The sequence below is a fragment of the Callorhinus ursinus genome, unplaced genomic scaffold, assembly GCF_003265705.2.
Source record: "Callorhinus ursinus isolate GAN/ISIS: 27379988/994484 unplaced genomic scaffold, GSC_fseal_2.0 scaffold2, whole genome shotgun sequence".
NCBI lineage: Eukaryota > Metazoa > Chordata > Mammalia > Carnivora > Otariidae > Callorhinus > Callorhinus ursinus.
This window is the reverse complement of record NW_027397064.1, coordinates 32,193,123-32,205,479: the sequence shown is the minus strand read 5'-3', so window position 1 is coordinate 32,205,479 and position 12,357 is coordinate 32,193,123. Positions and strand designations below refer to the sequence as shown.

At 38.9% G+C, this 12,357-nt stretch overlaps 1 protein-coding gene across 19 annotated transcripts in view; it reads right to left on the bottom strand.

Moving 5' to 3' along the window:
* The window catches only part of C2CD6 (C2 calcium dependent domain containing 6), a 146,015-nt gene that overhangs the window by 82,429 nt on the left and 51,229 nt on the right, over window positions 1-12,357 (bottom strand). The gene's annotated exons all lie outside the window — the stretch shown is intronic.

The window sequence follows — 12,357 nt, the reverse complement described above, 5'->3', positions numbered from 1 at the left end:
TAAAAAGTGACAGAAGAACATATATGGTATGATTCACAAGAGAATACATTCAGTATGATCCACTTATAAAATTTTCTAAGAGAGGCAAACCAGCAATATATTGTTTAAGGACACAAAAGAAAAGGAATGATTCCAACAAAAGTCAGGGCAGTAGGAGGGGGAGGAGCAAGATGGCAGAGGAGTAGGAGACCTAAATTTTGTCTGGTCCCAGGAATTAAGCTAGATAGGGATCAAACCATCCTGAACACCTACGAACTCAACAGGAGATCCAAGAAAAGAATAGCAGCAACTCTCTGAACAGAAAAGCAACCACTTGCTGGAAGGTAAGACGTGTGGAGAAGTGAATCCGAGGCGATATTTGGGAGGATAGAGAGCGGCTGGGGCGGGGCGGGGCGGGGGCCTCCGTCAGCCGCTACCAGCAAGTGATAGAGCAGCAGAGCACAAAATCGGAACTTTTAGAAGTCTGCTCCACTGAGGGACATCGCTCCAGTGGCTAAGCAGGGGGTAGGACTCTCGAGGTCACAGAAAGACCGAGGGTGACTGAGTGCAGCACAACTTCCAGGTATCGGAGCGGGGAAGCCGGCTGCAGAGATGGAGCCAAGGCGCAGGCTCTCAGCTCAGGGTTGCCATAAATGGTGATCTGCGGCACAGTCGGGCCACTGCTCTTCCAGCAAGGACACAACAAGCGGCAGATCCAGGGGGACTCCTCTTCCTCCCCTGGGAGCAGGAGCGTGGGAGCGCACCACAGGGATCTGCTGGGTTTATAGACTCCACACCGAGTTGGGTGCCAGAGATAGAAATGCTCAGTCACAGGCCAGGTGAGCACGGAGTGTGGCCGGAGACTGGGGAGATAGGAGTGATTGACTGCTTTTCTCTGGGGGCGCACTGAGGAGTGGGGCCCCAAGTTCTCAGCTCCTCTGGGGTGGAGATTGGGAGGCCGCCATTTTCACTCTAATCCTTCAAAGCCAAACAGAAAGCTTGCAGGGAATGAAAGCTCCCGAGAGCAAACCCAAGCAGATTACTTAGCCTGGACCCGGCAAGGGCGGGGCAATTCTGCCTCGAGCAAAGACATTTGAGAACCATGGCAAAAGGCCCCTCCTCCAGAAGATCAGCAAGAACAGCCAGCCAAGACCAAGTTTACCGATCAATGAGAAGGGCAGAACTCCAGCGCTAGGGGAGTACTGCACATAGAATTCATGCCTTTTTCCCCATGATTCTTTAGTCTTTCAAAGTTAATTTTTTTTAATTTTCTTTTTTCTTTTTGTATTTTTTAAAATTTTTCTTTTTCCCCTTTTTGAACCAACATCTTATCAATCCCTCTTTTAAAAATTTTTTATTTTTCATTTTTAGAGTCATATTCTATCCCTTCATTGTAGTTAACCTTATTTTTGGTATATTTATAAGTTGTTCTTGCTTTAAAATTTTGGGATAAAGTTTCAAAATATACCCTGAATCTCTAGTGTATGGCTTTGTTCTAGTCTCCTGTGTGATCCCATTCTCTCCCTTTTAATTTTTTAATTTCTCTTTTTTTTCAACCAACTTATCAATTCCTTTTATAAAATCTTTTATAATTTCATCTTTACAGTCATATTCCATCCCTTCATATTTACCCTGATTTTTGTACAAGTTTTTCTTTAAAATTTCGTTTCTTCTAACAGACCAAAATACACCCAAAATCTAGTGTGCGGCACTGATCTATGCACCAGTCTGATCATATTTGATCATATTCTTTTTGCTTTTTCTTTCTTTTTTCTTTCTTTCCCCCCAGTTTCGGTCTCTTCTGATTTGTTTGGTGTATATTGTTCTGGGGTCACTGTTACCCTGTTAGCATTTTGTTCTCTCATTCATCTATTCTCCTCTGGACAAAATGACAAGACAGAAAAACTCAGCTCAAAAAAAAAAAAAAAAAAAGAAGAACAAGAGGCAGTACCAACTGCCAGGCACCTAATCAATACACACATTCCAACAAAGATGTTGGAATTAGAGTTCAGAATGACGATTATAAAGATACTGGATGGGCTTGAAAAAAAGCATGGAAGATGCTAGAGAAACACTTTCTGGAGAAATAAAAGAACTACAATCTAACCAAGTTGAAACCAAAAAGGCTATTAATGAGGTGCAATCAAAATGGAGGCTCTAACTGCTAGGATAAATGAGGCAGAAGAGAGAATTAGTAATATAGAAGACCAAATGATGGAGAATAAAGAAGCTGAGAAAAAGAGAGATAAACAACTACTGGATCACAAGGGCAGAATTCAAGAGATAAGTGAAACCACAAGATGAAACAATATTAGAATAATTGAGATCCCAGAAGAAGAAGAAAGAGAGAGGGAGCAGAAGGTATACTGGAGCAAATTATAGCAGAGAACTTCCCTAATTTGGGGAAGGAAACAGGCATCAAAATCCAGAAGGCACAGAGAACCCCTCTCAAAATTAATAAAAATAGGTCAACACCCTGACATCTAATAGTAAAACTTACAAGTCTAAGAGACAAAGAGAAAATCCTGAAAGCAGCTTGGGACAAGAGGTCTATAACCTACAATGGTAAAACATTAGATTGGCAACAGACCTATCCACAGAGACCTGGCAGGCCAGAAAGGACTGGCATGAGATCTTCAGAGCACTAAATGAGAAAAATATGCAGCCAAGAATACTATATCCAGCTAGGCTGTCATTGAAAATAGAAGGAGAGACAAAAAGTTTTCAGGACAAATAAAAACTAAAAGAATTTGCAAACATGAAACCAGCCCTACAAGAAATATTGAAAGGGGTCCTCTAAGCAAAGAGAGAGCCTAAAAGTAACATGGACCAGAAAGGAACAAAGACAATATACAGTAACAGTTACCTTGCAGGCAATACAATGGCACTAAATTCATATCTTTCAATAGTTACCTTGAATGTAAATGGGCTAAATGCCCCAATCAAAAGACACAGGGTAAGAGACTAGATAAAAAAACAAGACCCATCAATATGCTGTCTGCAAGAGACTCACTTTAGACCCAAAGACACCTCCAGATTGAAAGTGAGGGGGTGGAAAAACCATTTACCATGCTAATGGACATCAAAAGAAAGCTGGGGTGGCAATCCTTATATCAGACAAATTAGATTTTAAACCAAAGACTCTAATAAGAGATGAGGAAGGACACTATATCATACTTAAAGGGTCTATCCAACAAGATCTAACAATTATAAATATCTATGCCCCTAACATGGGAGCAGCCAATTATATAAGCCAATTAATAACAAAATCAAAGAAACACACTGACAACAATACAGTAACAGTAGGGGACTTTAAAACCCACCTCATTGAAATGGACAGATCATCTAAGCAAAAGATCAACAAGGAAATAAAGACTTTAAATGACACACTGGACCAAATGGACTTCAGAGATATATTCAGAACATTCCATCCCAAAGCAACAGAATACACATTCTTCTCTAGTGCCCATGGAACATTCTCCAGAAGAGATCACATCCTAGGTCACAAATCAGGTCTCAGCCGGTACCAAAAGATTGGGCTCATTCCCTCCATATTTTTGGACCACAGTGCTTTGAAACTAGAACTCCATCACAAGAGGAAAGTCGGAAAGAACTCAAATACATGGAGGCTAAAGAGCATCCTACTAAAGAATGAGTGGGTCAACCAGGAAATTAAAGAAGAACTTAAAAAATTCATGGAAACAAATGAAAATGAAAACACAACTGTTCAAAATCTTTGGGATACAGTAAAGGCAGTCCTAACAGGAAAATATATAGCAATACAAGCCTTTCTCAAGAAACAAGACAGGTCTCAAATACACAACCTAACCCTACACCAAAAGGAGCTGGAGAAAGAACAGCAAATAAAGCCTAAACCCAGCAGGAGAAGAGAAATCGTAAAGATCAGAGCAGAAATCAATGAAATAGAAACCAAAAGAACAGTAGAACAGATCAACGAAATGAGGAGCTGGTTCTTTGAAAGAATTAACAAGATTGATAAACCCCTGGCCAGACTTATCAAAAAGAAAAGAGAAATGACCCAAATCAACAAAATCATGAATGAAAGAGGAGAGATCACAACCAACACCAAAGAAATACAAACAAGTATAAGAACGTATTATGAGCAACTCTATGCCAGCAAATTAGATAACCTGGAAGAAATGGGTGTATTCCTAGAGAGGTATCAACTACCAAAACTGAACCAGGAAGAAAGAGAAAACCTGAACAGACCTATAACCACTAAGGAAATTGAAGCAGTCATCAAAAATCTCCCAACAAAAGCCCAGGTCCAGATGGCTTCCCAGGGGAATTCTACCAAACATTTAAAGAAGAATTAATACCAATTCTTCTGAAACTGTTCCAAAAACTAGAAAGGGAAAGAAAACTTCCAAACTCATTTTATGAGGCCAGCATTACCTTGATCCCAAAATCAGACAAAGACCCCATCAAAAGGGAGAATTACAGACCAATATCCCTGATGAACATGGATGCAAAAATTCTCACCAAAATACTAGCCAATAGGATCCAACAGTACATCAAAAGGATTATTCACCACGACCAAGTGGGATTTTTTCCTGGGCTGGAAGGTTGGTTCAACATCCACAAATCAATCAATGTGATACAATGCATTAATAAAAGAAAGAACAAGAACCATATGATCCTCTCAGTAGATGCAGAAAAAGCACTTGACAAAGTACAGCATCCTTTCTGGATTAAAACTTCAGTGTGTAGGGATAGAAGGTACGTGACTCAATATCATAAAGGCCATCTATGAAAAACCCACAGTGAATATCATTCTCAATGGGGAAAAACTGAGAGCTTTCCCCCTAAGGTCAGGGACACGGCAGGGATGTCCACTATCACCACTGCTATTCAACATAGTACTAGAAGTCCTAGCCACAGCAATCAGTCAACAAAAAGAAATAAAAGGCATCCAAATCAGCAAAGAAGTCATCAAATTCTCATTCTTTGCAGATGATATGATACTTTATGTAGAAAACCCAAAAGACTCCACCCCAAAACTGCCAGAACTCATACAGAAATTCAGTAAAGTAGCAGGATATAAAATCAATGCACAGAACTCAGTGGCATTCCTATACACCACCACCAAGACAGAAGAAAGAGAAATTAAGGAGTTGATCCCATTTACAATTGCACCCAAAACCGTAAGATACCTAGGAATAAATCTAACCCAAGAGGCAAAGAATCTGTACTCAGAAAACTATAAAATACTCATAAAAGAAATTGAGGAAGAGACAAAGAAATGGAAAAATGTTCCATGCTCATGGATTGGAAGAACAAATGTTGTGAAGATGTCAATGCTACCTAGAGCAATCTACACATTTAATGTAATTCCTATCAAAATACCATCCACTTTTTTCAAAGAAATGGAACAAATAATCCTAAAATTTATATGGTACCAGAAAAGACCCTGAATAGCCAGAGGAATGTTGAAAAAGAAAAGCAAAGCTGGTGGCATCACAATTCTGGACTTCAAGCTCTATTACAAAGCTGTCATCATCAAGACAGTATGGTACTGGCACAAAAACAGACACATCGATCAATGGAACAGAATAGAGAGCCCAGAAATTGACCCTCAACTCTAAGGTCAACTAATCTTCGACAAAGCAGGAAAGAATGTCCAATGGAAAAAAGACAGTCTCTGAAAATTGGACAGCCACATTCAGAAGAATGAAACTGGACCATTTCCTTACACCACATACAAAAATAGACTCAAAATGGATAAAAGACCTAAATGTGAGACAGGAGTCCATCAAAATCCTAGAGGAGAACACAGGCAGCAACCTCTTCGACCTCAGCCGCAGCAACTTCTTCCTAGAAACATTGCCAAAGGCAAGGGAAGCAAGGGCAAAAATGAACTATCGGGACTTCATCAAGATAAAAAGCTTTTGCACAGCAAAGGAAACAGTCAACGAAACCAAAAGACAACCAACAGAATGGGAGAAGATATTTGCAAATGACATATCAGATAAAGGGCTAGTATCCAAAATCTATAAAGAACTTATCAAACTCAACACCCAAAGAACAACTATTCCAATCAAGAAATAGGCAGAAGACATGAACAGACATTTTTCCAAAGAAGACATCCAAATGGCCAACAGACACATGAAAAAGTGCTCAACATGGCTTGGCATCAGGGAAATCCAAATCAAAACCTCAATGAGATACTGCCTCACACCAGTCAGAATGGCTGAAATTAAGTCAGGAAACGACAGATGTTGGTGAGGATGCAGAGAAAGGGGAACCCTCCTACACTGTTGGTGGGAATGCAAGCTGGTGCAGCCGCTCTGGAAAACAGTACGGAGGGTCCTCAAAAAGTTGAAAACAGAACTGCCGTATGACCAAACAATTGCACTACTGGGTATTTATCCCAAAGATACAAATGTAGTGATCCGAAGGTGTACTTGCACCCCAAAGTTTATAGCAGCAATGTCCACAATAATCAAACTATGGAAAGAGCCAAGATGTCCATCAACAGATGAATGGATAAAGTAGATGTGGTATATATATACAATGGAATATTATGCAGCCATCAAAAGGAATGAGATCTTGCCATTTGCAATGCCATGGATGGAACTAGAGGGTATTATGCTAAACAAAATAAGTCAATCAGAGAAACACATGTATCATATGATCTCACTGATATGAGGAATTCTTAATCTCAGGAAACAAACTGAGGGTTGCTGGAGTGGTGGGGGGTGGGAGGGATGGGGTGGCTGGGTGACAGACATTGGGAGGGTGAGCACTGTGAATTGTGTAAGACTGATGAATCACAGACCCATACCTCTGAAACAAATAATACATTATATGTCGTTAAAAAAAGAAGAAGAAGAAGATAGTAGGAAGGGAAAAATGAAGGGGGGAAATCGGAGGGGGAGACGAACCATGAGAGACTATGAACTATGAGAAACTGAGGGTTCTAGAGAGGAGGGGGTGGGGGGATGGGTTAGCCTGGTGATGGGTATTAAAGAGGGCACGTATAACACTGGGTGTTATACGCCAACAATGAATCATAGAACACTACATCAAAAACTAATGATGTAATGTATGGTGATTAACATAACATAATAAAGTAAAATTAAAAAAAAAAAAAAGTCAGGGCAGTGGTTACCAAAGGATGGGTTGGGGAAAAGATGGACTCTCATAAGGGCACACAAAGCACATTTTTTATATTGATGATGTTCTATTTTTTTTAAGTTTTTATTTAAATTCCAGTTAAGATACAGTGTAGTAATAGTTTCAGGTGTACAATTTAGTGATTCAACACTTCCATACAACACCCAGTGCTCATCACAAATGCCCCCTTAATACCCATCAGTTATTTAACGCCCCCCCCCACTCCAGCTCCCTTCTGCTAACCATCAGTTTGTTCTTTCCAGTTAAGAAGCTGTTTCTTGGTTTGTCTCTCTTTTCCCCCCTATGAATTTCTTAAATTCCACATATGAGTGAGATCATATGGTATTTGTCTTTCTCTGATTTATTGTGCTTACCATAATACTCTCTAGCTCCATCCATGTTGTTGCAAATGGCAAGATTTCTTTATCCATTCGTCAGTGGACTTTTGGGCTCTTTCCATAATTTCTATTGTTAATAATGCTATAAACATTGGGGTGCATGTATCCCTTTGAATTAGTATTTTTGTAATCTTTGGGTAAATACCTAGTAGTGTAATTGCTGGATCATAGGGTAGTTTACTTTTAATTTTTTGAGGAAACTCCATACTGTTTTCCAAAATAGCTGTACTAGTTTGCATTCCCACCAACAGTGTAAGCAAATTGCCCTTTATTCCACAACCTTGCCAACACCTGTTGTTTCTTGTGTTGTTAATTTTAGCCATTCTGACAAATGGGAGGTGATACCTCATTGTAGTTTTGATTTGTATTTCCCTGATGATGAGTGATGTTGAGCATTTTTTCACGTCTGTTAGCCATCTGTATGTCTTCTTTGGAAGAGTGTCTATTCAGGTCTTCTGCCCATTTCTTAACTGGATTATTTGGTTTTAGGGTGTTGAGTCTGATAAGTTCTTTATAGATTTTGGATACTAACACTTTATCAGATATATGTCATTTGTAAATATCTTCTCCCATTCAGTAGGTGGCCTTTTAGTTTTGTTGACTCTTTCCTTTGCTGCACAGGAGGTTTTTATCTTGATGAAGTCCCAATAGTTTATTTTTGCATTTGTTTCCCTTGCATCAGGAGACATATCTAGTAAGAAGTTGGTATGACCAACGTAATAGAGGTTACTGCCTGTGTTCTCCTCTAGGATTTTAATGGATTCCTGTCTCACACTTAGGCTTCTAATCCATTTTGAATTTATTTTTGTGTATAGGTTTAAGAAAATGATCCCATTTCATTCTTTTGCACGTTGCTGTCCAATTTTCCCAACACTATTTGTTGAAGAGACTGTCTTTTTTCCATTGGATATTCTTTCCTGCTTTGTCGAAGATTAACTGACCATATAGTTGTAGGTTCATCTCGGGGCTCTCTATTCTGTTCCATTGATCTATGTGTCTGTTTTTGTGCCAGTACCATACTCTCTTGATCACTACAACTTTGTAAGATAACTTCAAGTCTAGAATCGTGATGCCTCCAACTTTGCTTTTCTTTTTGAAAGTTGCTTTGGCTATTTGGGGTCTTTTGTGGTTCCATACGAATTTGAGGACTGTTTGTTCTAGCTCTGTGAAAAATGCTGTTAGTATTTTATAGGGATTGCATTAAATGTGTAGATTGCTTTGGGTAGCATAGACATTTTAACAATATTCATTCTTCTGATCCATGAACATGGAATGTTTTTCAATTTATTTGTTTCATCTTCATTTTCTTTCATCAGTGTTTTATAGTTTTCACGGAGTACAGGTCTTTTACCTCTTTGGTTAGGTTTATTCCTAAGTATCTCATGGTTTCTGGTGCAATCGTAAATGGGATTGATTTCTCGATGTCTCTTTCTGCTGCTTCATTATTGGTGTATGGAATGCAACAGATTTCTGTATATTAATTTTTGCATCCTGCTAATTTACTGAATTCATGTATCAATTCTAACAATTTTTGGTGGAGTCTTTTGGATTTTCTATATGAAGTATCATGTCATCTGCAAAGAGTGATAGTTTTACTTCTTCCTTGTCAACTTGGATGCATTTCTTTTCATTGTGTGACTGCTATGGCTAGGAATCCAATATTGTGATGTTGTATTTCTTTTATTTTTTGAAAGATTTTGTTTGTTTGTTTGAGAAAGAGAGCATGCAAGTGGGGGAAGGGGCAGAGGGGGAGGGAGAGGGAGAGAATCTCAAGCAGACTCCACGCTGAGCATGGAACCCCTTGCAGGGCTCAATTTCAAGACTCTAAGATCACGACTTGAGCCAAAACCAAGAGTCAGAAGCTTAATCAACTGAGCCACCCAGGTGCCCCGCTGTTGTATTTCTTAACCTGAATCATAAATATCTAGGCATCAGTCTTATTATTTTTATTTAAGCTATACATACATGTTTTAGAAGTTATTCAATATATATTGGTCTCATTTAAACTTATATATATATTTTATAAATTACCTAATATATTCATGATATTTTCTGCAACAGAAAAAAGAAAAAGTAGGAATTTAGCTTCTAATCCAAGAAATTTCAAAAGGTTTTGGTCGTCTAAAGATGTAACTGACAAGAATTAAATAGAAAAGAGGGAATGTTTCCCAATTTATTTTGTGAGGACACTATTACCTTGATGATAAACCCTAAGAAGGACATTATAAAAAAAGGAAATTAGTCTAATCTCATTCATGAACATAGATGCAAATGTTAAAAATATAATTTTAATACAAAAAAATCCAGTAGTATAGAAAAAAGATAATATATCATAAACAAGTTAGATTTATCCCAGGTATACAAGGATATTTTGACACTGACATTAGAAAACATAAATACAATTTAACTGATTAAAAGAGAAAAAACATTTGGCAAAATCCAACATCCATTTATGATTTTAAAGAAACTTAGAAAACTAGGAACAAAGTGGAATAATTTACTTAACCTGGTATAGCATATCTATATATTAAAAACATATATAAGTATATGCTCTTAACTATTAAATGCTAGAGGTGTAGCCTTTAAAGATCATGAACAAAACAAGGATGTACACCCTTGCCATTTATATCAGATATTGACTGGAGCTTCTAGCTAGCATAGTAGGTCAAGAAAACAAAATTAAAGAATAAGCACTAGGGATAAAAAATTGTTATTTGTAGGCATGAATGTTTAAATAAATTCTCCCAAATGATGCTACAGATAAATTATTATAAATATGAAAGTTTAACAAAAGGGGGAAATTCTAGAAGAGGAGGCCAGCAGGGGTAGCGTAGTTTTTGAATCTTCTCAAATCTCTACATAAAAAGAGTAGCTCAGTAGCAAACCCAAGAACCTATGGGCAACATTTACAACACAATCATGTGACAAGGCATTTCTATGAACCCCAAAACATATACATAAGACCTTTAAGGTATCAGTGTATATATGTCAGAAAGCAACAGGCATAAAAGGGGCATCTGGGAGTGCCTGGGTGGCTTAGCTGGTTGAGCATCCAATTCTTCATTTCAACTCGGGTCATGATCTCAGGGTCCTGGGATTGAGCCCTAGGGGAGTTCTGCACTCAGCAGAGAGTCTGACTGGATTTCTCTCCCTCTGCCCCTACTCTCCCTGCTCGGACTCTCTAAATAAATAAATCTTAAAATAAACTGGGGGGGGCGGCATCTGAAGGACCTGAAAATAAGAAAACCCCAAAATAGCCAACAGGTAGTCATGGATGGGAAATTACAGCAGGCCAATTTGAGAAAAGCAGTTGAAACTGGGAGGTTTTGCTCATTCCAATAGCAAATGAGTACAAAAGATTCATGGTAAACATAAAAGGACTGGAACAGTCTAACCACTGTGAATGCTCAAAACTGACCAACCAGGTTTCTAGTCCAAGGCACAGCCCCAGAAAATTTTAGAAAGCAACTCATATTTTTAAACACCAAATGAAAGCATCAATAGTGGGAGTTCTGTGAAACTCAAGAAGCTCTCTAAACCAAATCTCCTATTTAAAAAAATCAGGAAAAACAAACAATGAATCATGGAACAGTACACCAAAACAAATGATGTGATATATGGTGATTAACATAACAATAAAAATTTAAAAAAGTTAAAAAAAATAAAAAATCAGGAAAATTAATTCCATATAAAACTAAGCAACAGAAAACTATCAGTGCCAAATTCCAAAGTAGTTATAAGAAGAAAGAATAAGGAGCCGAATAACAACCCTAGACTCTGAAAGCATGCAAGAAAAATACATGTGGAGTAAGTGAACACAGTGACAAGATGACTCACTGGGACCCATTTCGCTAGGAAGAAGGTGATCAGCTGGTGAAGCTCCAGGAGGGAAATCAGAGCAGTGGCTGTCACTGTCACTGTGAGCCAGATAAGTCAAGGTTCTGCAGCTGGAGCTGCTCTGTTTGGATGCAGAAGCCGTTATGAGGATCCAGTTGTGTACTATTAGGCAAGACATTAAAGAAATTTGCAATTTCCAGTTCAAGATGGTGAGGAGGCTCCTGAACTCACCTCCTCCCATGTATGTACAGTACCTATGGTTATACAAAGAGCAATTCTCTCTAAAAGAAATCTAGAAATAAGCTGAGCAACTCCTACACATCATGCAAATTAGAAAATACCCACATCAAAACAAGGTGGAAAGGATGAGGCAAATACTATAAACCCCACCCCTGGCACAGTGCCCTACAATTGGGACAGAACCCTCAACTCCCAGCATCTCCCGGAGGAAAAAAAGGGTTAGACAACACATACGGCACCCCACCTTTCAAGACTCCCATCTGAGGACAGGCCCCCAAAACACCTATTTCTGAAAGCTAAGACAGCTTGTGCCCACAAGACCCACAAGGCTACAGAAAAATAAAAGTTTTTAACAGGTTTGCTCTGACTTACCATGCTATCTGCCCAGGGCTCAGCACAGAAGGAACAGTGCAAAAATAAGCTCATCTCCCAGTTATTCTCCAAAAGAGGCCCACTGCATTCTTTAAAAGCTGTTATCTGGAGGTCAGGCTCCTAATTTAGTATGCATCCAGGGGTTGACTGTAATCCTTCTTAGAGACCTGTGGAAGCCAGCAGACACTATCTCCTCCTCCCTCTAGCCCAATCCAAATCATAAGTATCTCCCTGGAAGGAGCTTATACAGACATCTGGCACCCCAGACTTTGTGACCATTGCCAAAGAGATGGGCCCTTAGACAGTTTAGCTGTCATAGCCAATGGGGTTTGGATTCACCAGTCCCACAGAACTTCAGCACACAAAGAATCAGTTCTTAATGGGTGCAGGAATG